The following is a 15432-nucleotide window of genomic DNA, read 5'->3' as shown; positions in this document are numbered from 1 at the left end:
TCCATGGTGTAGTGGTTAGCACTCTGAATCTAGTGAACTGACTTCAAGGCTCGGTGGGACCTCAAACGTTTGTCACATTACTGGAAAGTCATTTTTACGTTTTCAGTACGTTGTATTGTATTGCTCTAAAATTTAGTTCTCTGTGCGACGTATGCAGCCCTATGAAACTGTATGATCCTCAAACATTACATACCTGGGTTCCATGGTGTAATGTTTAGCACTCTGGACTTTGAATCCAGTGATCCGAGTTCAAGTCTCGGTGGGACCTTATATGTTTTTTATTTTACTGGAAAGGAAAAGTGAGTTCTCAGTGCGACGTATGCAGCCCGATGAAACTGTATGATCCTCATAAAGTAAATGCCAGGGTGACATGGTGTAATGGTTAGCACTCTGGACTCTGAATCCAGTGATCCGAGTTCAAGTCTCGGTGGGACCTCAAATATTTGTTACTTTACAAAAAAGTAATTTTTTCGTTTTCATTATGTTGTATGCAGCAATAAGGAATTTTGAGTTTTCAGTATATTGTATGCAGCCCTATGAAACAGTTTGATCTATAAGCCTGGGTTCAATGGTGTAATGTTTAGCACTCTGGATTTTGAATCCAGTGATCCGAGTTCAAGTCTCGGTGGGACCTTAAATGTTTGTCATTTTACTGGAAAGTAATATGTAGTTTTCAGTATGTTATATGCAGCCCAATGATACTCTATGATCCTCATACAGTATATGCCAGGGTTCCATTGTGTAATGGTTAGCACTCTGAATCCAGTGATCTGACTTCAAGGCTCGGTGGGACCTTAAATCTTTGTCATTTTACTGGAAAGGAAAATTTAGTTCTCAGTGCGATGTATGCAGCCCTATGAAACTGTATGATCCTCAGACAGTATATACCAGGGTTCCATTGTGTAATGGTTAGCACTCTGAATCCAGTGATCTGAGTTCAAGTCTTGGTGGGACCTTATATGCTTGTCATTTTACTGGAAAGGAAAATTTAGTTCTCAGTGCGACCTATGCAGCCCTATGAAACTGTATGATCCTCAAAAAGTTTATACTAGGGTTCCATGGTGTAATGGTTAGCACTTTGGACTCTGGATCCAGTGATTCGAGTTCAAATCTCGGTGAGATCTTAAATGTTTGTTACTTTACTGGAAAGGAATATGTTTTCAGTTTGAAAAGGAAGTTTAAAGGAAAATTTAGTTCTCAGTGCGACCTATGCAGCCCTATGATACTGTATGTTCCTCACAAAGTATATGCCAGGGTTCCATGGTTTAATGGTTAGCACTCTGGACTCTGAATCCGGTGATCGGAGTTCAAGTCTCGGTGGGGCCTTAAATGCTTGTCATTTTACTGGAAAGGAAAATTTAGTTCTCAGTGCGACGTATGCAGCCCTATGAAACTGTATGATCCTCAAACCGTGTATACCAGGGTTCCATGGTGTAATGGTTAGCACTCTGAATCCAGTGATCCGAGTCCAAGTCTCGGTGGGACCTTAAATGCTTGTCATTTTACTGGAAAGGAAAATTTAGTTCTCAGTGAGACCTATGCAGCCCTATGAAACTGTATGATCCTCAAACAGACTAGGGTTCCATGGTGTAATGGTTAGCACTTTGGACTCTGAAGCCAGTGATTGAAGTTCAAGTCTCGGTGAGACCTAAAATGTTTGTCACTTTACTGTGAAGGAATATGTAGTTTTCAGTATGTTATATGCAGCCCTAGGATACTGTATGATCCTCATCAAATACATGCCAGGGTTCCATGGTGTAATGGTTAGCACTCTGGACTCTGAATCCAGTCATCTGAGTTCAAGTCTCGGTGGGACCTTAAATCTTTGTCAGTTTACTGGAAATGAAAATTCAGTTCTCAGTGCGATGTATGCAGCCCTATGAAACTGTATGATCCTCAAACATTATAGACCAGGGTTCCATGATGAAATGGTTAGCACTCTGGACTTTAAATCCAGTGACCCGAGTTCAAGTCTTGGTAGAACCTTAAATCTTTGTCACTTTACTGGAAAGCAATATGTAGTTTTCAGTATGTTATATGCAGCCCAATGATACTGTTTGACCCTCATCCTCAGGGTTCCATGGTGTAATGGTTAACACTCTGAATCCAGTGATCTGACTTTAAGTCTCGGTGACCTTAAATGTTTGTCATTATACTGGAAAGGAAAATTTAGTTCTCAGTTCGACTTATGCAGCCCTATGAAACTGTATGATCCTCAAATAGTATATACCAGGGTTTCATGGTGTACTGTTTAGCACTCTGGACTCTGAATCCAGTGATCCGAGTTCAAGTCTCGGTGAGACCTTAAATGTTTGTCACTTTCCTGGAAAGGAATATGTAGTTTTCAGTATGTTATATGCAGCCCAATGATACTGTATGATCCTCATCCTCAGGGTTCCATGGGTTAATGGTTAGCACTCTGAATCTAGTGAACCGACTTCAAGGCTCGGTGGGACCTCAAACATTTGTCACTTTACTGGAAAGTCATTTTTACGTTTTCAGTACGTTGTATTGTATTGTAAAATTTAGTTCTCTGTGCGACGTATGCAGCCCTATGAAACTGTATGATCCTCAAATGTTATATACCTGGTTTCCATGGTGTAATGGTTAGCACTCTGGTCTTTGAATCCAGTGACCTGAGTTCAAGTTTTGGTGGGACCTTTTATTTTTGTAATTTTACTGGAAAGGAAAATTTAGTTCTCAGTGCGACGTATGCAGCCCTATGAAACTGTATGATCCTCAAACAGTATATACCAGGGTTCCATGGTGTAATGGTTAGCACTCTTGACTCTGAATCCAGTGATCCGAGTTCAAGTCTTGGTGGGACCTTAAATGCTTGTCATTTTACTGGAAAGGAAAATTTAGTTCTCAGTGCGACGTATGCAGCCCTATGAAACTGTATGATCCTCAAACAGTAGATACCAGGGTTCCATGGTGTAATGGTTAGCACTCTGGGCTTTGAATCCAGTGATCCGAGTTTAAGTCTTGGTACAACTTTAAATGTTTGTCACTTTACTGGAAAGGAATATGTAGTTTTCAGTATGTTATATGCAGCCCATTCATACTGTATGATCCTCATCCTCAGGGTTCCATGGTGTAATGGTTAACACTCTGAATCCAGTGATCCGACTTTAAATCTCGGTGGGACCTTAAATGTTTGTCATTATACTGGAAAGGAAAATTTAGTTCTCAGTTCGACACATGAAGCCCTATGAAACTGTATGATCCTCAAATAGTATATACCAGGGTTTCATGGTGTAATGGTTAGCACTCTGGACTTTGAATCCAGTGATCCGAGTTCAAGTCTTGGTACAACTTTAAATTTTTGTCACTTTACTGGAAAGGAATATGTGGTTTTCAGAATGTTATATGCACCCCTATGATACTGTATGATCCTCATAAAGTATATGCCAGGGTTCCATGGTTTAATGTTTAGCACTCTGGACTCTGAATCCGGTGATCAGAGTTCAAGTCTCGGTGGGGGCTTAAATGCTTGTCATTTTACTGGAAAGGAAAATTAAGTTCTCAGTGAGACCTATGCAGCCCTATGAAACTGTATGATCATCAAACAGACTAGGGTTCAATGGTGTAATGGTTAGCACTCTGGACTCTGATTCCAGTGATCTGAGTTCAAGTCTCGGTGGGACCTTAAATGCTTGTCGTTTTACTGGAAAGGAAAATTTAGTTCTCAGTGAGACCTATGAAGCCCTATGAAACTGTATGATCCTCAAACAGACTAGGGTTCAATGGTGTAATGGTTAGCACTTTGGACTCTGAATCCAGTGATTGAAGTTCAAGTCTCGGTGGGACCTTAAATGCTTGTCGTTTTACTGGAAAGGAAAATTTAGTTCTCAGTGAGACCTATGAAGCCCTATGATACTGTATGATCCTCATAAAATACATGCCAGGCTTCCATGGTGTAATGGTTAGCACTCTGGACTCTGAATCCAGTCGTCCGAGTTCAAGTCTCGGTGGGACCTTAAATCTTTGTCATTTTACTGTAAAGGAAAATTCAGTTCTCAGTGCGATGTATGCAGCCCTATGAAACTGTATGATCCTCAAACAGTGCAGACCAGGGTTCCATGGTGAAATGGTTAGCACTCTGGACTTTGAATCCAGTGATCCGAGTTCAAGACTTGGTCGAACCTTAAATCTTTGTCACTTTACTGGAAAGGAATATGTAGTTTTCAGTATGTTATATGCAGCCCAATGATACTGTTTGACCCTCATCCTCAGGGTTCCATGGTGTAATGGTTAACACTCTGAATCCAGTGATCTGACTTTAAGTCTCGGTGACCTTAAATGTTTGTCATTATACTGGAAAGGAAAATTTAGTTCTCAGTTCGACTTATGCAGCCCTATGAAACTGTATGATCCTCAAATAGTATATACCAGGGTTTCATGGTGTACTGTTTAGCACTCTGGACTCTGAATCCAGTGATCTGAGTTCAAGTCTCGGTGAGACCTTAAATGTTTGTCACTTTCCTGGAAAGGAATATGTAGTTTTCAGTATGTTATATGCAGCCCAATGATACTGTATGATCCTCAACCTCAGGGTTCCATGGGTTAATGGTTAGCACTCTGAATCTAGTGAACCGACTTCAAGGCTCGGTGGGACCTCAAACATTTGTCACTTTCCTGGAAAGTCATTTTTACATTTTCAGTACGTTGTAATGTATTGTTGTAAAATTTAGTTCTCTGTGCGACGTATGCAGCCCTATGAAACTGTATGATCCTCAAATATTATATACCTGGGTTCCATGGTGTAATGGTTAGCACTCTGGACTCTGAATCCAGTGATCCGAGTTCAAGTCTTGGTGGGACCTTAAATGCTTGTCATTTTACTGGAAAGGAAAATTTAGTTCTCAGTGCGACCTATGCAGCCCTATGAAACTGTATGATCGTCATACAGTATATACCAGGGTTCCATGGTGTAATGGTTAGCACTCTGGACTCTGAATCCAGTGATCCGAGTTCAAGTCTAGGTGGGAACTTAAATGCTTTTCATTTTACTGGAAAGGAAAATTTAGTTTTCAGTGAAACCTATGCAGCCCTATGAAACTGTATGATACTCATAGAGTAAATGCCAGGGTTCCATGGTGTAATGGTTAGCACTCTGGACTCTGAATCCAGTGATCCGAGTTCAAGTCTCGGTGGGACCTCAAATATTTGTTACTTTACACAAAAGTAATTTTTTCGTTTTCATTATGTTGTATGCAGCAATAAGGAATTTTGAGTTTTCAGTATATTGTATGCAGCCCTACGAAACAGTTTGATCTATAAGCCTGGGTTCCATGGTGCAATGGTTAGCACTCTGGACTTTGAATCCAGTGATCCGAATTCAAGTCTCGGTGAGACCTTAAATGTTTGTCACTTTACTGGAATGGAATAAGTAGTTTTCAGTATGTTATATGCAGCCCAATGATACTCTATGATCCTCATACAGTATGTCCCAGGGTTCCATGGTGTAATGGTTAGCACTCTGAATCCAGTGATCCGACTTCAAGGCTCGATGGGGCCTCAAACCTTTTTCACTTTGGTGGAAAGTAGTTTTTACGTTTTCAGTACATTGTATTGTTGTAAAATTTAGTTCTCTGTGCGACGTATGCATCCCTATGAAGCTGTATGATCCTCAAAAATTATATACCTGGGTTCCATGGTGTAATGTTTGGCACTCTGGACTTTGAATCTAGTGATCCGAGTTCAAGTCTTGGTGGGACCTTAAATGCTTGTCACTTTCCTCGAAAGGAATATGTAGTTTTCATTATGTTGTATGCAGCCCTGTGGTACTGTATGATCCTCATACATTATATGCCAGGGTTCCATGGTGTAATGGTTAGCACTCTGAATCCAGTGATCCGACTTCAAGGCTCGGTGGGACCTCAAACATTTGTCACTTTACTGGAAAGTAATTTTTACGTTTTCAGTACGTTGTATGCAGCCCGAAGGATTTTTTAGTTTTCATTATGTTGTATAGAGCCCGATGAAACTGTATGATCCTCATAGAGTAAATGCCAGGGTTCCATGGTGTAATGGTTAGCACTCTGGACTCTGAATCCAGTGATCCGAGTTCAAGTCCCAGTGGGACCTCAAATATTTGTTACTTTACAAAAAAGTAATTTTTTCGTTTTCATTATGTTGTATGCAGCAATAAGGAATTTTGAGTTTTCAGTATATTGTATGCAGCCCTACGAAACAGTTTGATCTATAAGCCTGGGTTCAATGGTGTAATGTTTAGCACTCTGGATTTTGAATCCAGTGATCCGAGTTCAAGTCTCGGTGAAACCTTAAATGTTTTTCACTTTCCTGGAAAGGAATATGTCGTTTCCAGTATGTTATATGCAACCCAATGATACTGTATGATCCTCATCCTCAGGGTTACATGGTGTAATGGTTAGCACTCTGAATCTAGTGAACAGACTTCAAGGCTCGTAGGGACCTCAATTATTTGTCACTTTACTGGAAAGTCATTTTTACGTTTTCAGTACGTTGTATTGTTGTAAAATTTAGTTCTCTGTGCGACGTATGCAGCCCTATGAAACTGAATGATCCTCAAACATTACATACCTGGGTACCATGGTGTAATGGTTAGCACTCTGGATCCAGTGATTCGAGTTCAAGTCTCGTTGAGACCTTAAATATTTGTAACTTTACTGGAAAGGAATACGTAGTTTTCAGTATGTTCTATGCAGCCCAATGATACTGTATGATCCTCATCCTCGGGGTTCCATGGTGTAGTGCTTAGCACTCTGAACTTAGTGAACTGACTTCAAGGCTCGGTGGGACCTCAAACGTTTGTCACATTACTGGAAAGTCATTTTTACGTTTTAAGTACGTTGTATTGTATTGTTCTAAAATTTAGTTCTCTGTGCGACGTATGCAGCCCTATGAAACTGTATGATCCTCAAACATTACATACCTGGGTTCCATGGTGTAATGGTTAGCACTCTGGACTTTGAATCCAGTGATCCGAGTTCAAGTCTCGGTGGGACCTTAAATGTTTTTTATTTTACTGGAAAGGAAAAGTTAGTTCTCAGTGCGACGTATGCAGCCCGATGAAACTGTATGATCCTCATAAAGTAAATGCCAGGGTTCCATGGTGTAATGGTTAGCACTCTGGACTCTGAATCCAGTGATCCGAGTTCAAGTCTCGGTGGGATCTCAAATATTTGTTACTTTACAAAAAAGTAATTTTTTCGTTTTCATTATGTTGTATGCAGCAATAAGGCCCCTCCGTGAGTCATCACCTTATCGTGGTGGAGGGGTTTGCGTGTCCCAATGAGCCTGGGAGCTATGTTGTCCGGGGCTTCATGCCCCTGGTAGGGCCACCCAAGGCAAACGGGTCCTAGGTGAGGGACCAGACAAAGCATGGCTCAAACGACCCCAATGACGAACACAAATCTTGGATCTTCGTTTCCTTGCCCGGACGCGGGTCACCGGGGCCCCCTTCTGGAGCTAGGCCTGGAGGTGGGGCTCGAAGGCGAGCGTCTGGTGGCCGGACCTATACCCATGGGGACCGGCCGGGCACAGCCCGAAAAGGCAACATGGGTCTCCCTTCCCATGGGCTCACCACCGGTGGAAGGGGCCAAAGGGGTCGGGTGCGCAGTGAGTTGGGTGGCAGCCAAAGGCGGGGGCCTTGGCGGTCTGACCCCCGGCTACTGAAGCTAGCTCTGGGGACATGGAATGTCACCTCTCTGACAGGGAAGGAGCTCGAGCTGGTGTGCGAGGCTGAGAAGTTCCGACTAGATATAGTCGGACTCACCTCCACACACGGCTTGGGTTCTGGTACCAATCCTCTCGAGAGGGGCTGGACCCTCTTCCACTCTGGAGTTGCCCACGGTGAGAGGCGCAGAGCAGGTGTGGGCATACTCATTGCCCCCCAGCTAGCCGCCTGTACGTTGGGGTTTACCCCGGTGAATGAGAGGGTAGCCTCCCTCCGCCTTCGGGTGGGGAGACGGGTCATGACTGTTGTTTGTGCTTATGCACCGAACAGCAGCTCAGAGTACCCACCCTTTCTGGAGTCCTTGGAGGGTGTGCTGGAGAGCGCACCCCCTGGGGACTCCCTCGTTCTACTGGGGGACTTCAACGCTCACGTGGGTAATGACAGTGAGACCTGGAGGGGCGTGATTGGGAGGAATGGCCCCCCCGATCGAAACCCGAGTGGTGTTTTGTTATTGGACTTCTGTGCTCGCCACGGACTGTCCATAACGAACACCATGTTCAAGCACAAGAGTGTCCATATGTGCACCTGGCACCAGGACGCCCTAGGCCGTAGTTCGATGATCGACTTTGTAGTCGTGTCATCGAACTTGCGGGCGTATGTGTTGGACACTCGGGTTAAGAGAGGGGCGGAGCTGTCAACTGATCACCACCTGGTGGTGTGTTGGCTCCGATGGCGGGGTAAGATGCCGGTCCGACCAGGCAGGCCCAAACGTAATGTGAGGGTCTGCTGGGAACGTCTGGCAGAATCCCCTGTCAGAAAGAGTTTCAACGCCCATCTCCGGCAGAGCTTCTCCATTGTGCCGGGGGAGGCGGGGGACATTGAGTCCGAGTGGACCATGTTCCGCGCTTCAATTGTTGAGGCGGCCGATCGGAGCTGTGGCCGTAAGGTGGTTGGTGCCTGTCGTGGCGGCAATCCTCGAACCCGCTGGTGGACACCAGCGGTAAGGGATGCCGTCAAGCTGAAGGAGTCCTATCGGGCCTTTTTGGCCTGTGGGACTCCGGAGGCTGCTGACGGGTACCGGCTGGCCAAGCGGAATGCGGCTTTGGCAGTCGCTGAGGCAAAAACTCAGACATGGGAGGAGTTCGGTGAGGCCATGGAAAACGACTTCAGGACGGCTTCGAGGAAATTCTGGTCCACCATCCGGCGTCTCAGGAGAGGAAAGCAGTGCACCGTTAACACTGTGTACAGTGGAGACGGAGTGCTGTTGACCTCGACTCGGGACGTCGTGAACCGGTGGGGAGAGTACTTCGAAGACCTCCTCAATTCCACCAACACGCCTTCCTTTGAGGAAGCAGGGTGTGGGGACTCTGAGGTGGGCTCCCCTATCTCTGGGGTCGAAGTCGCCGAGGTGGTTGGAAAGCTTCTCGGTGGCAGGGCCTCGGGGGTGGATGAGATCCGCCCGGAGTTCCTAAAGGCTCTGGATGTTGTGGGGCTGTCGTGGTTGACACGTCTCTGCAGCATCGCGTGGACATCGGGGACGGTGCCTCTGGATTGGCAGACCGGGGTGGTGGTTCCCCTTTTTAAGAAGGGGGACCGGAGGGTGTGTTCCAACTTTAGAGGGATCACACTCCTCAGCCTCCCAGGTAAGGTCTATTCAGGGGTGCTGGAGAGGAGGGTCCATCGGGAGGTCGAATCTCGGATCCAGGAGGAGCAGTGTGGTTTTCGTCCCGGCCGTGGAACAGTGGACCAGCTCTACACCCTCAGCAGGGTCCTCGAGGGTGCGTGGGAATTCGCCCAACCAGTCCACATGTGCTTTGTGGACTTGGAGAAGGCGTTTGACCGTGTCCCTCGGGGAGTTCTGTGGGGGGTGCTTCGGGAGTATGGGTTACCGAGCCCCCTGATACGGGCTATTCGGTCCCTGTACGACCGATGTCAGAGTCTGGTCCGCATTGCCGGCAGTAAGTCGAATTTGTTTCCGGTGAGGGTTGGACTCCGCCAAGGTTGCCCTTTGTCACCGATTCTGTTCATAACTTTTATGGACAGAATTTCTAGGCATAGCCGAGGCGTTGAGGGGGTCCGGTTTGGTGGCCTCAGCATTGCATCTCTGCTTTTTGCAGATGATGTGGTGCTGTTGGCTTCATCAAGCCGTGACCTCCAGCTCTCACTGGAGCGGTTCGCAGCCGAGTGGGAAGCGGTTGGGATGAGGATCAGCACCTCCAAATCCGAGACCATGGTCCTCAGTCGGAAAAGGGTGGAGTGCCCTCTCCGGGTCGGGGAGGAGGTCCTGCCCCAAGTGGAGGAGTTCAAGTATCTTGGGGTCTTGTTCACGAGTGAGGGTAGGTTAGAGCGGGAGATCGACAGGCGGATCGGTGCAGCGTCTGCAGTGATGCGGACGCTGTATCGGTCCGTTGTGGTGAAGAAGGAGCTGAGCCGAAAGGCAAAGCTCTCGATTTACCGGTCGATCTACGTTCCTACCCTCACCTATGGTCACGAGCTGTGGGTCGTGACCGAAAGAACAAGATCCCGGATACAAGCGGCCGAAATGAGTTTCCTCCGCAGGGTAGCCGGGCTCTCCCTTAGAGATAGGGTGAGAAGCTCGGTCATCCGAGAGGGACTCAGCGTCGAGTCGCTGCTCCTCCACGTTGAGAGGAACCAGTTGAGGTGGCTCGGGCATCTGGTTCGGATGCCTCCTGGACGCCTCCCTGGGGAGGTGTTCCGGGCATGTCCTACCGGCAGGAGGCCCCGGGGATGACCCAGGACACGCTGGAGAGACTATGTCTCTCGGCTGTCCTGGGAACGCCTTGGGTCCCGTTGGATGAGCTGGCTGAAGTGGCTGGGGAGAGGGAAGTCTGGGCTTCCCTGCTAAAGCTGCTGCCCCCGCGACCCGACCCCGGATAAGCGGAAGAAGACGGACGGACGGGCAGCAATAAGGAATTTTGAGTTTTCAGTATATTGTATGAAGCCCTACGAAACAGTTTGATCTATAAGCCTGGGTTCAATGGTGTAATGTTTAGCACTCTGGATTTTGAATCCAGTGATCCGAGTTCAAGTCTCGGTGGAACCTTAAATGTTCGTCATTTTACTGGAAAGTAATATGTAGTTTTCAGTATGTTATATGCAGCCCAATGATACTCTATGATCCTCATACAGTATATGCCAGGGTTCCATTGTGTAATGGTTAGCACTCTGAATCCAGTGATCTGACTTCAAGGCTCGGTGGGACCTTAAATCTTTGTCATTTTACTGGAAAGGAAAATTTAGTTCTCAGTGCGATGTATGCAGCCCTATGAAACTGTATGATCCTCAAACAGTATATACCAGGGTTCCATGGTGTAATGGTTAGCACTCTGGACTTTGAATCCAGTGATCCGAGTTCAAGTCTTGGTACAACTTTAATTGTTTGTCACTTTACTGGAAAGGAATATGTGGTTTTCAGAATGTTATATGCAGCCCTGTGATACTGTATGATCCTCATAAAGTATATGCCAGGGTTCCATGGTTTAATGGTTAGCACTCTGGACTCTGAATCTGGTGATCTGAGTTCAAGTCTCGGTGGGGCCTTAAATGCTTGTCATTTTACTGGAAAGGAAAATTTAGTTCTCAGTGCGACGTATGCAGCCCTATGAAACTGTATGATCCTCAAACCGTGTATACCAGGGTTCTATGGTGTAATGGTTAGCACTCTGAATCCAGTGATCCGAGTCCAAGTCTCGGTGGGACCTTAAATGCTTGTCATTTTACTGGAAAGGAAAATTTAGTTCTCAGTTCGACATATGAAGCCCTATGAAACGGTATGATCCTCAAATAGTATATACCAGGGTTTCATGGTGTAATGGTTAGCACTTTGGACTCTGAAGCCAGTGATTGAAGTTCAAGTCTCGGTGAGACCTTAAATGTTTGTCACTTTACTGTAAAGGAATATGTAGTTTTCAGTATGTTATATGCAGCCCTATGATACTGTATGATTCTCATAAAATACATGCCAGGGTTCCATGGTGTAATGGTTAGCACTCTGGACTCTGAATCCAGTCATCCGAGTTCAAGTCTCGGTGGGACCTTAAATCTTTGTCAGTTTACTGGAAATGAAAATTCAGTTCTCAGTGCGATGTATGCAGCCCTATGAAACTGTATGATCCTCAAACAGTATAGACCAGGGTTCCATGGTGAAATGGTAAACACTCTGGACTTTGAATCCAGTCATCCGAGTTCAAGTCTTGGTAGAACCTTAAATCTTTGTCACTTTACTGGAAAGCAATATGTAGTTTTCAGTATGTTATATGCACCCCAATGATACTGTTTGACCCTCATCCTCAGGGTTCCATGGTGTAATGTTTAACACTCTGAATCCAGTGATCTGACTTTAAGTCTCGGTGACCTTAAATGTTTGTCATTATACTGGAAAGGAAAATTTAGTTCTCAGTTCGACTTATGCAGCCCTATGAAACTGTATGATCCTCAAATAGTATATACGAGGGTTTCATGGTGTACTGTTTAGCACTCTGGACTCTGAATCCAGTGATCCGAGTTCAAGTCTCGGTGAGACCTTAAATGTTTCTCACTTTCCTGGAAAGGAATATGTAGTTTTCAGTATGTTATATGCAGCCCAATGATACTGTATGATCCTCATCCTCAGGGTTCCATGGGTTAATGGTTAGCACTCTGAATCTAGTGAACCGACTTCAAGGCTCGGTGGGACCTCAAACATTTGTCACTTTACTGGAAAGTCATTTTTACGTTTTCAGTACGTTGTATTGTATTGTTGTAAAATTTAGTTCTCTGTGCGACGTATGCAGCCCTATGAAACTGTATGATCCTCAAATGTTATATACCTGGGTTCCATGGTGTAATGGTTAGCACTCTGGACTTTGAATCCAGTGATCCGAGTTCAAGTTTTGGTGGGACCTTACATTTTTGTCATTTTACTGGAAAGGAAAATTTAGTTCTCAGTGCGACGTATGCAGCCCTATGAAACTGTATGATCCTCAAACAGTATATTCCATGGTGTAATGGTTAGCACTCTTGACTCTGAATCCTGTGATCCGAGTTCAAGTCTCGGTGGGACCTTAAATGCTTGTCATTTTACTGGAAAGGAAAATTTAGTTCTCAGTGCGACGTATGCAGCCCTATGAAACTGTATGATCCTCAAACAGTAGATACCAGGGTTACATGGTGTAATGGCTAGCACTCTGGTCTCTGAATCAAGTGATCCGAGTTCAAGGCTCGGTGGGACCTTAAATCTTTGTCATTTTACTGGAAAGGAAAATTTAGTTTTCAGTATGTTATATGCAGCCCATTCATACTGTATGATCCTAATCCTCAGGGTTCCATGGTGTAATGGTTAACACTCTGAATCCAGTGATCCGACTTTAAATCTCGGTGGGACCTTAAATGTTTGTCATTATACTGGAAAGGAAAATTTAGTTCTCAGTTCGACATATGAAGCCCTATGAAACGGTATGATCCTCAAATAGTATATACCAGGGTTTCATGGTGTAATGGTTAGCACTCTGGACTTTGAATCCAGTGATCCGAGTTCAAGTCTAGGTACAACTTTAAATTTTTGTCACTTTAATGGAAAGGAATATGTAGTTTTCAGAATGTTATATGCACCCCTATGATACTGTATGATCCTCATAAAGTATATGCCATGGTTCCATGGTTTAATGTTTAGCACTCTGGACTCTGAATCCGGTGATCAGAGTTCAAGTCTCGGTGGGGGCTTAAATGCTTGTCATTTTACTGGAAAGGAAAATTAAGTTCTCAGTGAGACCTATGCAGCCCTATGAAACTGTATGATCCTCAAACAGACTAGGGTTCAATGGTGTAATGGTTAGCACTCTGGACTCTGATTCCAGTGATCCGAGTTCAAGTCTCGGTGGGACCTTAAATGCTAGTCGTTTTACTGGAAAGGAAAATTTAGTTCTCAGTGAGACCTATGCAGCCCTATTAAACTGTATGATCCTCAAACAGACTAGGGTTCAATGGTGTAATGGTTAGCACTTTGGACTCTGAATCCAGTGATTGAAGTTGAAGTCTCCGTGAGACCTTAAATGTTTGTCACTTTACTGTAAAGGAATATGTAGTTTTCAGAATGTTATATGCAACCCTATGATACTGTATGATCCTCATAAAATACATGCCAGGGTTCCATGGTGTAATGGTTAGCACTCTGGACTCTGAATCCAGTCATCCGAGTTCAAGTCTCGGTGGGACCTTAAATCTTTGTCATTTTACTGGAAAGGAAAATTCAGTTCTCAGTGCGATGTATGCAGCCCTATGAAACTGTATGATCCTCAAAAAGTACAGACCAGGGTTCCATGGTGAAATGGTTAGCACTCTGGACTTTGAATCCAGTGATCCGAGTTCAAGTCTCGGTGAAACCTTAAATGTTTGTCACTTTCCTGGAAAGGAATATGTCGTTTTCAGTATGTTATATGCAACCCAATGATACTGTATGATCCTCATCCTCAGGGTTCCATGGTGTAATGGTTAGCACTCTGAATCTAGTGAACCGACTTCAAGGCTCATAGGGACCTCAATTATTTGTCACTTTCCTGGAAAGTCATTTTTACGTTTTCAGTACGTTGTATTGTTGTAAAATTTAGTTCTCTGTGCGACGTATGCAGCCCTATGAAACTGTATGATCCTCAAACATTACATACCTGGGTTCCATGGTGTTATGGTTAGCACTCTGGACTCTGACTCCAGTGATCCGAGTTCAAGTCTCGGTGGGACCTTAAATCTTTGTCATTTTACTAAAAAGGAAAATTTAGTTCTCGGTGCGCTGTATGCAGCCCTATGAAACTGTATGATCCTCAAACAGTATAGACCAGGGTTCCATGATGAAATGGTTAGCACTCTGTACTTTGAATCCAGTGATCTGAGTTCAAGTCTTGGTAGAACCTTAAATCTTTGTCACTTTACTGGAAAGGAATATGTAGTTTTCAGTATGTTATATGCAGCCCAATCATACTGTATGATCCTCATCCTCAGGGTTTCATGGTGTAATGGTTAACACTCTGAATCCAGTGATCCGACTTTAAGTCTCGGTGGGACCTTAAATGTTTGTCATTATACTGGAAAGGAAAATTTAGTTCTCAGTGCGACTTATGCAGCCCTATGAAACTGTATGATCCTCAAAAACTATATACCAGGGTTTCATGGTGTAATGGTTAGCACTCTGGACTCTGAATCCAGTGATCAGAGTTCAAGTCTCGGTGAGACCTTAAATGTTTGTCACTTTCCTGGAAAGGAATATGTAGTTTTCAGTATGTTATATGCAGCCCAATGATACTGTATGATCCTCATCCTCAGGGTTCCATGGTGTAATGGTTAGCACTCTGGATCTAGTGAACCGACTTCAAGGCTGGGTGGGACCTCAAACATTTGTCACTTTACTGGAAAGTCATTTTTATGTTTTCAGTACGTTGTATTGTATTGTTGTAAAATTTAGTTCTCTGTGCGACGTAATGCAGCCCTATGAAACTGTATGATCTTCAAGCAGTATATATCAGGGTTCCATGGTGTAATGGTTAGCACTCTGAATCCAGTGATCCGAGTTCAAGTCTCGGTGGGACCTTAAATGCTTGTCATTTTACTGGGAAGGAAAATTTAGTTCTCAGTGCGACCTAGGCAGCCCTATGAAACTGTATGATCCTCAAACAGTATATACCAGGGTTCCATGGTGTAATGGTTAGCACTCTGGACTCTGAATCCAGTGATCCGAGTTCAAGTCTCGGTGGGACCTTAAATGCTTGTCATTTTACTGG

General features: G+C 44.6%; 24 non-coding genes across 24 annotated transcripts; all 24 read left to right on the top strand.

Annotated features, from left to right (window-relative positions):
- Positions 1-196: 196 nt before the first annotated feature.
- On the top strand, positions 197-268 carry trnaq-uug (transfer RNA glutamine (anticodon UUG)). The gene has a single exon. It is a non-coding gene; the product is annotated as a tRNA-Gln (tRNA).
- A 99-nt stretch (positions 269-367) lies between these two features.
- On the top strand, positions 368-436 carry trnaq-cug (transfer RNA glutamine (anticodon CUG)). The gene has a single exon. It is a non-coding gene; the product is annotated as a tRNA-Gln (tRNA).
- A 1310-nt stretch (positions 437-1746) lies between these two features.
- trnaq-cug (transfer RNA glutamine (anticodon CUG)) lies at positions 1747-1818 on the top strand. The gene has a single exon. It is a non-coding gene; the product is annotated as a tRNA-Gln (tRNA).
- A 415-nt stretch (positions 1819-2233) lies between these two features.
- Positions 2234-2305, top strand: trnaq-cug (transfer RNA glutamine (anticodon CUG)). Its single transcript has one exon. It is a non-coding gene; the product is annotated as a tRNA-Gln (tRNA).
- Positions 2306-2757: 452 nt separating this feature from the next.
- On the top strand, positions 2758-2829 carry trnaq-cug (transfer RNA glutamine (anticodon CUG)). The gene has a single exon. It is a non-coding gene; the product is annotated as a tRNA-Gln (tRNA).
- A 748-nt stretch (positions 2830-3577) lies between these two features.
- On the top strand, positions 3578-3649 carry trnaq-cug (transfer RNA glutamine (anticodon CUG)). Its single transcript has one exon. It is a non-coding gene; the product is annotated as a tRNA-Gln (tRNA).
- A 258-nt stretch (positions 3650-3907) lies between these two features.
- trnaq-cug (transfer RNA glutamine (anticodon CUG)) lies at positions 3908-3980 on the top strand. Its single transcript has one exon. It is a non-coding gene; the product is annotated as a tRNA-Gln (tRNA).
- A 774-nt stretch (positions 3981-4754) lies between these two features.
- On the top strand, positions 4755-4826 carry trnaq-cug (transfer RNA glutamine (anticodon CUG)). Its single transcript has one exon. It is a non-coding gene; the product is annotated as a tRNA-Gln (tRNA).
- A 96-nt stretch (positions 4827-4922) lies between these two features.
- Positions 4923-4994, top strand: trnaq-cug (transfer RNA glutamine (anticodon CUG)). Its single transcript has one exon. It is a non-coding gene; the product is annotated as a tRNA-Gln (tRNA).
- A 96-nt stretch (positions 4995-5090) lies between these two features.
- Positions 5091-5162, top strand: trnaq-cug (transfer RNA glutamine (anticodon CUG)). Its single transcript has one exon. It is a non-coding gene; the product is annotated as a tRNA-Gln (tRNA).
- A 126-nt stretch (positions 5163-5288) lies between these two features.
- trnaq-uug (transfer RNA glutamine (anticodon UUG)) lies at positions 5289-5360 on the top strand. The gene has a single exon. It is a non-coding gene; the product is annotated as a tRNA-Gln (tRNA).
- Positions 5361-6018: 658 nt separating this feature from the next.
- On the top strand, positions 6019-6090 carry trnaq-cug (transfer RNA glutamine (anticodon CUG)). Its single transcript has one exon. It is a non-coding gene; the product is annotated as a tRNA-Gln (tRNA).
- An 832-nt stretch (positions 6091-6922) lies between these two features.
- trnaq-uug (transfer RNA glutamine (anticodon UUG)) lies at positions 6923-6994 on the top strand. Its single transcript has one exon. It is a non-coding gene; the product is annotated as a tRNA-Gln (tRNA).
- Positions 6995-7090: 96 nt separating this feature from the next.
- trnaq-cug (transfer RNA glutamine (anticodon CUG)) lies at positions 7091-7162 on the top strand. Its single transcript has one exon. It is a non-coding gene; the product is annotated as a tRNA-Gln (tRNA).
- A 3493-nt stretch (positions 7163-10655) lies between these two features.
- On the top strand, positions 10656-10727 carry trnaq-uug (transfer RNA glutamine (anticodon UUG)). Its single transcript has one exon. It is a non-coding gene; the product is annotated as a tRNA-Gln (tRNA).
- Positions 10728-11649: 922 nt separating this feature from the next.
- trnaq-cug (transfer RNA glutamine (anticodon CUG)) lies at positions 11650-11721 on the top strand. Its single transcript has one exon. It is a non-coding gene; the product is annotated as a tRNA-Gln (tRNA).
- A 415-nt stretch (positions 11722-12136) lies between these two features.
- trnaq-cug (transfer RNA glutamine (anticodon CUG)) lies at positions 12137-12208 on the top strand. Its single transcript has one exon. It is a non-coding gene; the product is annotated as a tRNA-Gln (tRNA).
- Positions 12209-12495: 287 nt separating this feature from the next.
- trnaq-uug (transfer RNA glutamine (anticodon UUG)) lies at positions 12496-12567 on the top strand. The gene has a single exon. It is a non-coding gene; the product is annotated as a tRNA-Gln (tRNA).
- A 908-nt stretch (positions 12568-13475) lies between these two features.
- Positions 13476-13547, top strand: trnaq-cug (transfer RNA glutamine (anticodon CUG)). Its single transcript has one exon. It is a non-coding gene; the product is annotated as a tRNA-Gln (tRNA).
- Positions 13548-13806: 259 nt separating this feature from the next.
- On the top strand, positions 13807-13878 carry trnaq-cug (transfer RNA glutamine (anticodon CUG)). Its single transcript has one exon. It is a non-coding gene; the product is annotated as a tRNA-Gln (tRNA).
- A 96-nt stretch (positions 13879-13974) lies between these two features.
- Positions 13975-14046, top strand: trnaq-uug (transfer RNA glutamine (anticodon UUG)). Its single transcript has one exon. It is a non-coding gene; the product is annotated as a tRNA-Gln (tRNA).
- Positions 14047-14328: 282 nt separating this feature from the next.
- Positions 14329-14400, top strand: trnaq-cug (transfer RNA glutamine (anticodon CUG)). The gene has a single exon. It is a non-coding gene; the product is annotated as a tRNA-Gln (tRNA).
- Positions 14401-14817: 417 nt separating this feature from the next.
- trnaq-cug (transfer RNA glutamine (anticodon CUG)) lies at positions 14818-14889 on the top strand. Its single transcript has one exon. It is a non-coding gene; the product is annotated as a tRNA-Gln (tRNA).
- Positions 14890-15338: 449 nt separating this feature from the next.
- trnaq-cug (transfer RNA glutamine (anticodon CUG)) lies at positions 15339-15410 on the top strand. Its single transcript has one exon. It is a non-coding gene; the product is annotated as a tRNA-Gln (tRNA).
- Positions 15411-15432: the final 22 nt, after the last annotated feature.

The sequence above is a fragment of the Vanacampus margaritifer genome, chromosome 6 (genome assembly GCF_051991255.1).
Source record: "Vanacampus margaritifer isolate UIUO_Vmar chromosome 6, RoL_Vmar_1.0, whole genome shotgun sequence".
Taxonomy (NCBI): Eukaryota; Metazoa; Chordata; class Actinopteri; order Syngnathiformes; family Syngnathidae; genus Vanacampus; species Vanacampus margaritifer.
This window is presented reverse-complemented; position numbering and strand designations above follow the sequence as displayed.